This window comes from Camelus bactrianus, chromosome 3 (genome assembly GCF_048773025.1).
Source record: "Camelus bactrianus isolate YW-2024 breed Bactrian camel chromosome 3, ASM4877302v1, whole genome shotgun sequence".
NCBI classification, from domain to species: Eukaryota; Metazoa; Chordata; class Mammalia; order Artiodactyla; family Camelidae; genus Camelus; species Camelus bactrianus.
Genome location: NC_133541.1, coordinates 36378317 through 36391130, shown reverse-complemented (window position 1 = coordinate 36391130; position 12814 = coordinate 36378317). Strand labels below are relative to the sequence as shown.

At 37.8% G+C, this 12814-nt stretch overlaps 1 protein-coding gene across 1 annotated transcript in view; it reads left to right on the top strand.

Moving 5' to 3' along the window:
- Nucleotides 1–12814, top strand: part of ARL15 (ARF like GTPase 15) — a 372934-nt gene that overhangs the window by 342689 nt on the left and 17431 nt on the right. The window lies entirely within an intron of this gene.

Below are 12814 nucleotides of genomic sequence, written 5' to 3'. Positions count from 1 at the left end.
AGGGGTATACATCCCTTGTGCTCCCACTCCCAGGACTCAGTCACCTGTCCACACCTAACCTGGCAGAGGCTGAGGTCCAGCCTTTGACACTAAAAGAAGAGGAGTGTAGATATCACTGTGCATTAGTGGTTTTGCCCATTGTCTAAGACACTGACCACAATGCTTAGCACATAGTAAATCATCAGTTTTGTTTGTTTTTTTTCTTAATCCAAGAGCACCCAAGGAGCTACTACAGCGCTCCAGACCATTTTAGCAGTTGCTCAAGAACTATGCAAATTAGTACAAAGCCATAGAAACACATACCTTCCATCAGGGAGCCATTTTTGCATAAAGTGACAGGAGCATAAATTACAAAAGCCAACCAAGCAGAGATACACACCAAGTTGAAGCCAAGAACCAAAACCCATGTGAGAACCTTTCATCTTGTCCACAAATACATTTCAGCTTTGAATATGTAGTTGGTTGAGTTGGGCTATTTTTAGTAAAATACCCCCACAAGTTTTTTTTATGAAAAACACTTGTGGAAAGGAAAGATTGGAGGTTCAGCATGAGATTTTTTTTTTTTAATTCTTCTTAAGAAAGACAAGTGGAGAAACTCCTAAGGGCAGAGGTGAGAGAGTGGGGAACACAGTTTTTATATTTAGAAGACCCAGGTTCAAATCCTAGCTTTCTAGTAAGTAGTTGTAAATTTCACTCATAAAAGTTACCCATTTTTGAGCACCTCCCCTGGGGAGTCACCTGTATTTGTGCCCCATCTGTACCAGAACTCTTCAAGGACAGGTGTTTATCTCTACTTAAAAAAAATCAGGAAACAAACACTTGAAGACATGAAATGACTAGTTCAAGCTTATATGTTTAGAAAGCGGCAGGACAGTGGTCTATTTCAAGTGGCAGAGTGCTAATGTGAGGACCAAAGCTGTGGGTATGAGAAACAGAGGGATGATTCAAACGCATGGTGCTCCCCAGCCCTGTGTGGAAGGGGCACTCCGTAAACATCAGTCCCCTTTGCCTCCCCTACTCCCATCCCTGTTGCCCTTCCAGAAATACACCAGCTGCCACGGTTCTTTGATCTGGAAGTCATAGCTATTTATTAAGTGTACACACAAGTGTGCTACTCAAACCTTCCCTTCCCCATCCTCTCTTGTTTCCCTAAACTACTATATGCTTCCTTTTCATATTACTGTTTGTACAAGCACTATGTTTGTCCTATTCCTTTTCTTCATTCTAAGAAAGATGAGCATGTTCGTGCTGTTCTGCACTCCACTAGAGTTAAGTCCTCTTGGCAGGAGTGCAGTTATTTTTGCAAGAGGTGGCTATTCTTCTATTTGTAGGTTCTACTGTGAATACTCAGAGGTTCTGTAAACCATTCCACATTCATTTCAGTGGCTTCCCCGATTCCCTCCAAGCTGAGGGAGTGTGACAATGGAAAGAGCTTTTGCTATTTAGTACTCAGTGTGTTGTATAACACCTTTGGTACACATCTCCTAGACTTACGATTCAGTACTTGAAGTTGTTAAAGAAAACTGTATGACTGCTGATCTTTGCAATATGGTTCCTGTTTTCACAGAGATTGGCAGTGATCTATAACAAAAGCCTCAATGGGGAGATGTGTAAAGGATATGTTCTGCCCTGTACAGTTGCCCAGTGAACGTTCATCCACACCTGTTACGTTTAAGATGAACCATTGAAGTGACCCTTCCCAATTGAGGACAGAACCAAGGGCAGAAATAAAAAGCCGGATAAAAATCCAGAAGATAAGAAATCAGTTGCATATGTCTTGTATTAATTTAACTGTACAGTTAGGCTATAGATTTGTGTTGATACTTTTTAAGTTTAAAGGACCTTCAAAAGGAATACAATTTGGTTTTTTTTTTACTGTTAGCCTCACCATATTACACCTCTCACCCTTCAATGTATAGGTAGGTTCCAATCAGCTCCTCAAACGAGAACTGTTTTTGAAAATTTCATCTGCTTTGTATACTTAACGTTCTTTCCGGTATTCAGACTCTTTGATTTTGTTTGCTAAACGTTTGTCCTGGGCCTGTGTTGCTTGCTGTTACTTTTGAGCCAGATTTTAAGAACTTCAGATATATTAGTATGCAATCCCCTGTTTGGGTTTTTAAAAGCCTCACTATCATCTTTGAAAATTGTTGAAATTCTGCTGAGTTTGAGAAGCCTCTTTCACTCCATGCCCGCCGCCCAAATCCAAATCACTCTCATTATCACATTTATGTAAATATTTTTGATATTACCCATTGCCAGATACCTTTAAAATGTCTGCTTTTTTCCAAGTCAGTCTCTATTTTCCTTCTCTCGGCAAATTCTCTGCATGATTCCTTAATTCATTAGTAGTTACACACTTGGGTGTCTAGTGTTCTTGGCTGTGGTACAAATCCGAGCCTCAGCTATCTCGTGGCCATATGTTCTTATTGCAGATGCCATGTGATTTCCAGGAATGGGAAACTCAGAGCCTCTTTCCAGTCTCCATTGAAGATTGATAGCTTAGAGTACACAATATGTGTTAAGCACAGTGCTGTCTTATGTCTATTTACCAAATGCGTTTTGAGGAATTTAGCTTCAGTTTGGATTGCCAGGTCGGTCCTGGCAGACTCATAAAATAAGAAGCAAAAGGGTCCCCTTCACTACTCTAGTGAGGAGTTTGATAAATGAGGGATTAGAGCAACGTGAAATCCTCCTAGAGGCGATGCAAAGATTGCCTGCAGCTTCCCCTGAGTATCAGAGAAGGTTCACCGTAGCTGCTCTTCTCAAGCCAGAAACTTGAAAAGCACTACTTTCTGGATCAATAAGAATCTGGGATATAAACTAGTAGCTTTTTGTAAAAGAGATCTGTTCCCTGAAGAGTAGTCTCTGGGATGGGAGAGGGGGATGGGGTAGCTTTCTCCATCTCTATGTTCTGTGAAGGCAGAGACTTCAGATTTTCTGTGTGTGGTTAGTGCCCAGATTGTGTATAGACTCCCAATAAACATCGATGATAATGTTGATGGAAAGTTCTCAATCTGAGCTCTCATTTCTGAAGAATGACGCCCTTGTCTGAAAGGTGTCTGTATCTTATCTCTACCAGGATCCCATACAGGCTTGGGCCTTTGGAGTCATTCTCCATCAAATTGGCTATGTTCAAATTCCTAAGAGAATTGTTTGATGAGTCAATCTATTGGTATGTTCCACTAATCTTCATATCTGAAGTGATATCAGAGCCACACTTAATGAGTTGCAGCTCTCAAATAAGTTGCTACATTGGACCTAAAAGGCTTTTCTCAGGCAAGTCCAGATATCCCCTTTCCCTTATCTGCTTACTTTCAGGGGCCTTCTACAGAACAAATGGCTGATCCTTTTCCAAAGGGACAGAATTTCCTATCTGATGCTTTTGTTCCCCAGAAAGAAAAGAAAGTGAAAACTGTTGTCTTCCCCTAGGATATTGAATCCAGAGCAAACTGAAGCTTTGTGGATTTCTTTTATCGGAGTTGCCTTCATATAAATATGAATAGGTGATTCCTGAATATCAGAGGTTTGGGTTAGAGTTAAAACATCTCTTTGAAATGCAGAGCAAAATGAAATGGTAAGACATCAAATGGTGGGATGTGTGAGTTTCCTAAGTGACCCGTCAGGACTTAATTTGCTCAATGTAATGTCTCCTTGTGATGTTAACAGCCTTGGGGGGAAATTACGTTGAGTCTACCAATCACTTAGCCTTTCCCTGGTTTCAAACGAGATTCCCCGTACCTTTATTTTTCCCTCAGAATATTCCAGGTTAGCTGTGCATTTGCTGGGCAGCCTTAGTACAAATGCCTTAAAAGCTGTACCACCCACTTCTGTGGTAATAAAAACTCTGAAAAAAATAAAACTTTGTGTTCTAGAACCTCATTTTCTATTTTTCTTTACTGGATTTGACTTTTCACCTGGATCCAGCCCAGTTGGCTTTACGGTACTCTCGATTAAATCTCTTCTGAGTGTTTTATGAGTAAGTTTTAGAATTTCTTCTCTGGAAGAAGAGACGCCAAATTGGGAAGCAGTAGGCAAGCCACATAAAGTCACCAGGCAAGTCCAAAGCCAACCTGAGAATAGAGGTGTTTAGAATTTCTTACTCAAAATTCAAAATCTATGATGCCCTGGTTGGGACTGTTGTTCTTGGATCAACATGAGTCTAAAGAAGAGTGAATGTGACAGGGTGCATATTTTGCATATGTCAAATTTCTCCCTTTTACTTTTCCCACTTTCACAACTAAAATCAATCAATAGTGTGGCAGCCAGAATATGGATTTCTCATTGATTGGGCCCTAAAAGGAGGAGCTGTCAGAAAGAGTATATATTCTGCAAAATAAAATGATGTAGACATTGTTTAAACTGCTTCATGCCAGATTGTAGTTTTCAAGGCCCTTTATATTATTTTCTCATAATTTATAAATACAATGCACTGTTGCAGTGGTTAGCAACTGTTGACCTCACACCTTCCTCTGTGCACTCCCGGCTGTTTTTATACACGTGTAGCACACTTCATTATGATTAGTGTCTTTCTCACCCAGTCACCTACGTGGCTTGTCTTTCTGCCCCACAGCACAGTGCCTGGCACCTAATAAAGCCCCTGCCAAATGAATAAATAAAACTACAGATAATCCCGGTCATCCTGTGTGGAGAAGTGTTTGCAGATCTCCCCCTCCTTCCAGGAGTTTGATTTGGGGGGCTCCCTGCCCAGCATCTCTGCCCAGAAGGCAGGGGCAGGGAGAGCAGAAGAGACTGAAATCCCTTTGGCTCTTCTTGCTCGCAGCTCATTCAGTTCCATTCCACAAGCACTCACCGAGCACCTGCACCCACCAGCTCGGGGTGCAAGTTCTTCAAGGTAAATAACAGGGCCGGCTTTGGGCAAAGCGCTCTGAGCCATGTCTTCTTCCTGGAGAATTTACCCTCTAGCGGGGAGATGAAGACCTTAACAAATGATGAATGAATGAATGAACGAATGAATGAACGAACGAACGAACAGATATATGAATATGTATGTAAAACTTGGACTGAGAGAACAGTCAATTTTGGGAGCAAGGAATATCAAGGAAAACAAAAAACAGAGGCGGCGGTGAGGGGAGGGATGTTCCAGAATGGGTGAGTTGGATAAGTAGCAGCCTCAAGGCACGAATTAATACATGATCTATCTGGAGAGACAGTAAGACTTTGAGATGTAGATTCAAGTAGTGTTGGGGCTCAGGTGATTTAGTTAAAGGTATTTTTCTACCCAATTTAGATTGTGAGTCCTGGGAGGACAGGGACTGTGTTCTCCCTTCTTCATATCCCATACAAGCTTTGTTCAGAGGAGGAGACCAAGAATGTTGGTAGATTTAAATTCAATGAACTAATACAGACCTCGAAGTAATGTGCAAGTATGTGCGTTCTAATTTCTCTCCCATTTCCTTTCCCTGCTCACTGTCTGGTGCATATGAATAATGAACTGACTAAAACACTCAACAGAAGAGAGAAGACGGAGATAAGGAGAAAGAAGAAAAGTTTATGTTCAGTCTAAACCCTTAGGGGCTGTGACTTCATGTGAGGGGGGGATTGTTTATATATGTGTGTGTGTGTGTGTGTGTGTGTGTGTGTATATATATATAAAATCACATTTCAAGAAAATGTGAATATTTGCAATGATACAAGGCAAATACCATTGGAGTGTTAAAACCAAGGGGCTACAGGGTCTCTGAGAAGGAATATCTCTCCTTTAGCTCTTATGATTAGAGATTGAGAAAGTGGTATTTTGGCAGGTATTGTTGGATTTGACCCTGTGACATTAGAAATGCCAGATGACATCTGGTATTTGATCTAGAAGATAATGAAATTTGGATATAGTACAGTTAAAATTCCAACCCTCCCCCCCCAAAAAAAAAAAAACACAGGGGGAAAAATTCTGTGTAAACACTAACACCATTTAAAAAGCAAAAGGAAAAAGCCCTAAAAAATGGTATTTTAAGCATCATTTGTTTTATACAGTGAAACAATTGAACAATCCCTTAGATTTCTAAGGGATTTGATCTGCTATTTCTTCTTACCATGGTACATAAAGTCCATTCTTAAAATGAATTAACTTCAGTTGATGTTTCTTATACTGAGACAATTCTGATAAAATTGGAGTCCATACTCCATAGTAATATGGTTGACAAGTACTTTTAAGAACCCCCTAAAATAGTAAGAATGACTCAAGACTAGTAATTTTCAGTGAAGCTTGGTATATTCTGTTTAAATAATACCAGCAAAGAGATCCTGTTTGGATATTGTTCTTCAACCCCAGATGGAAATGTCACTTTATTTTTATTTGTCTATATAGTCCACTACTTCTGTCTTCAAAGAACTTAAAGGGACTGGCATTAAAATAATAATAATTTAGAAATGAAATAGAAGATAAGGACAAAGAAAGTCTAGTATGACCCTCTGGGTCATATCACTGCTTTAATTGGATTTTATATTTAGTGCTCTGAGTTTCCAGAAAACTAAAATCAAAAATATGACCTCTGACATATTTCTCATGATTGGAAAAGAGGGAGGAAATGTCTTCCACGGGGAAGATAAAAGCTGTTCTAGCACAATTCTGAAAGATGTTTCTATGGGAGACACTCAGTGATTTGATGAGTATATCCATGACAACATTTTTATAGTAAATGTAAATCTGAGTTTTTTGTGACTTTTTCTTATGGCTACATTACAGTTAAGACCTTAGTATTAAAATGCCATGGAGTGAAGTGATTTTACAGCCTTCAGCAGGCTCTATTTGAACTTCATTCAAAGATAGCATTAGACATCCCATAGAGAAAGATGGATGGGCTGGCCCTTTAAATATCTTCTCTAAATATTACTTCTCTCTGAAGGGGATCTGATGAAGAGCAGAAAGTAGGCGGTTTTATTTCTTGTCCAGGATCTGAAGCACAGATACTACTGATTGTGGAAAATCCACATATGAACTTTGCAGCCTGATGAGAGGGTGTCAGATTTTCAGCTGTGAAAGTTGAGTCCTGAGTGGTATTCTTGCCTCCCTGGAAGGTCAGTCACCTTTTAGAAGTGGACAGACTATTATAATTTAAGTAAATTGTCATTGACTTAAAATGTAAATCCCCCAAATTCTTAGATCTGATAAAAATCTGTATTTAACTGGGATGGTTAAAAAGCAACTGTATTTCAGAGAACAAACTAGTGGTGACCAGTGGGGAAGTGGGGTGTGGGAGGTACAAACTGTTCGGCATGAGAGAGGCTACAAGGACATATCGTACAGCATGGGGAGTACAGCCAGTGTTTTGTAATAACTAAGTGGAGTGTAACCTTCAAAAATTGTATTAAAAATTTTTTTTAAATCCTAGGGGGAAAAAAGCAACTGTGTATCTTTTTGTCACCTAAGTAGATCACTATGATATAAGGAGAATTTTATTGTTAGCTATTATTTTCTCTGCATTCATACAACATGTTTACTGAGCCTCTTCTATGAACCAGAGTATCCTTCTCTATGTGTTTCTGCACATAAGCATGTGCATATAGGCATATTTCTGCATATAGGCATATTTCCATTTTCTTAGAAAATACTTTCTGCTCTTCGATTTTTTCATATGTATGTTTTTATTTTATTAGATTTTTAAAATATAAAAACTATAGGGGCTATTGTTTCAAGTCCAATCATTCAAGAGGTATATAAAAAAAATTTAATAGTCTTTACTCTTTGTCTACTCCCCAATGTTACCATCCAGAGTTATCAGTTTGATGTGGCTTTTTCCGTACCTTTCTCTGTGCTCCAGGAACTCTTAACAGTTGATACAATGTGTCTAAAACTTGAATGTATGATATTGGTGATCTTTTTAATGGAGTCATATTTATTGTGCTGGCAAGCAGGAAAAAATTCCCTTCATTATAATTGCGTTTCTATCATGTACTTGTTTATTGGTTTTTTTCTTGAGGGAAGGGAGGGAAGTCTTTAGTCTATCATTCTCTAGAATAATTTAGAAGCTGAAGACCCTACCTTTGAACAGAAGCTTTTCTATTCTCAACAGAACCAAACTTGACGTACGTGATAAGAAGCTTGTACTTCTCTGATGGTTTCAGCTCTCCTCTCTGTCAATGTTTGTGTGTGTTTGTGTAATACAAGTTTAGATATGCTCATTAATTTTGAGACTGGCTCCAGTTTTTCAGTATCGGAGCTAAATTCATTCCATGCACCCTTCTCAAAATTCAACACTTAAGTATCCTTTCATTGAGCTTTTGTTAAACAGAAAAGGAATCTGTTTCATAGTATTACTTTGTGTGTATTTAGTAAGTGTACAGAATCCTAGGAACAGCATGACCCTAAAGTTGCAAAAAGAAAGATTTAGCAAATCTAAATACATAGTTATGACGTCACTTTCATGCCTTTGATAATACTTGAGGATGATAAGTCTGAAACAAAATGGATGACTATTGGGGGAAAAAAGACTACTTTGTGGTAAAGCTTAAATGGCAGTGGTATTTGAAATATTTCTAGATCCCCAAGATTTTCAAACAACCTCTGAAATACTATGTGCAGAGAGCCTTTCCCAGGTTTAAGTTGTTAGTTGTTGCCAGCCTTTACTCAAGAAAATCAAATAGGCACACGTACTTTCCCAAAATTCTGCTCTCAAACCTGATAAGCAATAATTATAGAAATGTGTTATGAGTCAGTAGATGAACATTTGCAAAGGATGTCTAAGAACGCAAACAGTAGTATTCTTGTCTACATGTGGGGAAATACAAGGAATGTGGGAGTTACGGGAACATACAGGAAGGAGTTCCAAGGTTGAGTGGCCATTTAGTAATGAATTGAAAAATAAGAGCCCTGCTGTACTTCTTGCTAGTCTCAATGCAACTGTGTAAGGACAGCCATCCTTTCCTGGAAACTACAGTAACCTGAAGGAAGAGGCAGTGGCTTCATCGCATCCAGTTGGTTAATCTCCTCTCTGTCAATCACGTGCATACGATCTGAATAGACTCTAAATTCACATTTCTGGAGCCACATGGTCAAAATAGCACTTTATATTCAGTGTGAAATTCTTAAAATGAAAACCAGCTGGCAGATGGGAAGGATTCTGGGGGCTGGGGGGAAAGGGGGAGGGGAATATTGGGTGTGCAAGGGGTTCATGATTTTCCAGAGAGCTTTTTATGCTTTGTGCAGATACAGGAATATTTTTTAACCTCAGTGATGCGACACGAATGAATTTCTTAAACCTAAGCTAAAATAGTCTAATTTATAATATTTCACAAAAACACAAAAGCCATCAAGATAGTTATACAAGCCATTCCAAAGCCTTGCCTTTAAGGATAGGGTAATTTGCTCATTTAAGGAATTCTTTTCAACTATTTCATAAGTACTAGTTAATGAATTATGTCTTCCGATGCTTTAAGTAAGTCCTTAGCTTAATAACCTGACTTGAGAGAGGGAGAGAGAACAGCTAGTTCAGTTCACATCCATTTCCATCTCTTGTTAAGGACTTCCACCCATTACATGGTGCATGTTTATCTGTCCCATTTCCTTCTCTTTCCCCAGGTTGTGTAGGAAGTATCCTATGTCTTGGTGATTTGCAGGGTCAATGGTCATGTCAGAACCAGGCAAACCCCATTCCAGAACACAAGGCTTTTAGTTACTGATCCAAGCCTTGCAATCCTTAGGTCATACCAGACACCAGAGATCTTTACAGTTTCTCAAATCAGATTACACTTCTAACAGCACCAAAAAGCAGTTCCACCTGTGACCAGGTGACTACATACTTGGTGTCTGTGACTCTCATATATAAGAAGTCAGAATTCAGATATTTCTGCAGCTGCAAAGGAATTCAGCCTGCCCGTGTGTTTTACGCAAAGTGTGTGCTGCATTAAACTTGCTAAGAAGTATGCAGGTTACACGTGCTGTATGTCTAGATGAGAAGCTGAAGTCAAGTAGGCAAGAATTTAGTTCTCATATCCTTATTTCTCTAGAGCCATATCTTCTCTTCTTTTGGCGTGAAAGGTTAGATGTCAGAAATAGGCACCTAGAATTTACAAACCCTATTTCAAGGACTCTGAGGTCTAGATCCCCTTGTGTTAAATGTAATAAAGACAAGGTATCACATGATTTATTCACTAAAAATAAATTTGTGGACACACAGAGGTAAATTCCATTTACATGCATCACTTTACATTATTCTGTTATTAATGCTTACCTTCGAGTGAAAAACAGCACAAGCCATAATTTGTCAGGCATTGGCATTATATGATTTTTGTTTTCAAATGCTATGATAGAATTGACATCTTACTGATGGAAAAATCAATGTGATAAGGGAAGAAAGAAATACATAATAATTTCAAGGTAAAATAGGACCATTGTGCAAAACACTAATTTGCCTGTTGCCTAGAGAACTCTTAACTGTGGGAGATAATAGTCCAGGGTGTGACTAAGGAAGTTTTTATGGTGGATACGCTGTATAATTCTGTTTCCACTTCTGAGTCTGGAAAATGGGAATAAGTTCTATTTAGAAAATATTTTCAAATACATTCAAAATAATGTAATTATTAAGAACGTTAATTTATCACTTATAGTTTTTAATTTAAATATAGTTGGTTTATAATATTACATGAGTTTCAGGTGGACAGGATAGTGATTCAGTATTTTTACCATTTATATTCCATTATAACTTATTACAAGATAATGGCTATAATTCCCTGTGCTATACAGTATATCCTTATTGCTTATCTATTTTATACATAGTAGTTTGTACCTCTTAATCCCATACCCCTAATGTACCCCATCCCTTCCTCTCTCTCTCCCCACTGGTAACCACTAGTTTGTTTTCTATATTTGTGAGTCTATTTCTGTTTTGCTATATACATTCATTTGTATTGTTTTTTAGATTCCACATATTAGTGATACTGTACAGTATTTATCTTTCTCTGATTTATTTCACTAAGCATAATATTCTCTAGGTCCATCCATGTTGCTTCAAATGGCAGAATTTCATTCTTTTTTATGACTGAGTAATATTCTATTTTTTATATATACCACATCTTTATCCATTCTTCTCGTGATGGACACTTGGGTTGCTTCCATATCTTGGCCATTGTAAACAGTGCTGGTATGAACATTGGGGTACATGTATCTTTTAGAATTAGTGTTTTCATCTTTTCCAGATATATGCCCAGGAGTGGAATTGCTGGGTCATATGGTAGTTCCATTTTAGTTTTTTGAGATACCTCCAGACTGCTTTTTCATAGTGGCTATACCAATTTACTTTCCTACCAACAGTGTACAAGGATTCTCTTTACTCCATATCCTCACCAACCTTTGTTACTTGTAAACTTTTTTTGATAGCCATTCTGACAATCATGAGGTGATACCTCATTGTAGTTTTGATTTGCATTTCTCTAATAATGAATGATGTGGAGCATCTTTTCATGTGCCTATTAGCCATCTGTATGTCTTCTTTGGAGAAATGTCTATTCAGGTCTTCTGCCCATTTTTTGATTGGGTTTTTTTTTTAATATTGCATTGTATGAGCTATTTATATATTTTGGATATTAACCCGTTATCAGTTATATCACTTGCAAATATTTTCTCCCATTGCATAGGTTGACTTCTACATTTTATTAATGGTTTCCCTTCCTCTGCTAAAGCTTTTAAATTTAATTGTTACATCTGTTTATTTTTGCTTTTATTTCTTCTGCCTTAGAAGACAGATCCAAAAGAATATTGCTACAACTTATGTCAAAAAGTGTTCTGCCTATGTTTTCTACTAAGTGTTTTATGGTTTCAGATCTTACTTTAGGCCTTTAATCCATTTTGAGTTTGTTTTTACATATGATTTGAGGAAATGTTCTAATCTCATCGTTTTATATGTAGCTGTCCAGTTTTCCCATCATCACTTATTAAAGAGACTGTCTTTTCTGCATTGTATATTCTTGCCTCCTTTGTTGTAGATTAATTGACCATAGGTGTGTGGGTTTATTTCAGGGCTCTCTATTCTGTTCCATTGATCTCCATGTCTGTTTTTATGCTAGTGCCACACTGTTTTGATTACTGTAGCTTTGTGGCATAGTCTGAAGTCTGAGAATGTGATAGCTCCAGCTTTGTTCTTTTTTCTCAAATTTGCTTTGGCAATTTTGGGCCTTTTGTGGTTCCATATGAATTTTAGAATTATTCTAGTTCTGTGAAAAATGTCATGGGTATTTTGGTAAAGATTGCATTAAATCTGTAGATTGCTTTGGGTAATATGGCCATTTTAACAACATTAATCCTTCCAATCCAAGAGAACGGGTTATCTTTCCATTTCTTTGTATCATCTTTGATTTCCTTCATCCATGTCTTATAGTTTTCAGAATATAGGTCTTCTCCTCCTTGGTTAAATTTATTCCTAGGTATTTTATTCTTTTTGATGTGATTTTAAATGGAATTTTTTTAACTTTCTCTTTCTGATAGTGTGTTATAAGTGATAGAAAAGCAACCAATATTTGTATATTAACCTTATATCCTGAAAATTCTCTGAATTTATTTATTAGTTCTAATAGTTTTGGGGTTGTGGCTTTAGGGCTTTCTATATAAAGCATCTTGGCATTTGCAAATAGTGATAGTTTTACTTCTTCCTTTCCAATTTGGATGTTTTTTGTTTGTTTGTTTCCTTATATGATTGCTGTGGCTGGGTTAAATAGAAGTGGTGAGAGTAGACCTCCTTATCTTGTTCCTGAATCTAAGGGAAAGGCTTTCAGCTTTTCACCATTGAGTAAAATGTTAGCTGTGGGTTTGTCATAAATGGCTTCTATGATGTTGAGATGTGTTCCCTCCGTATCCACTTTGATG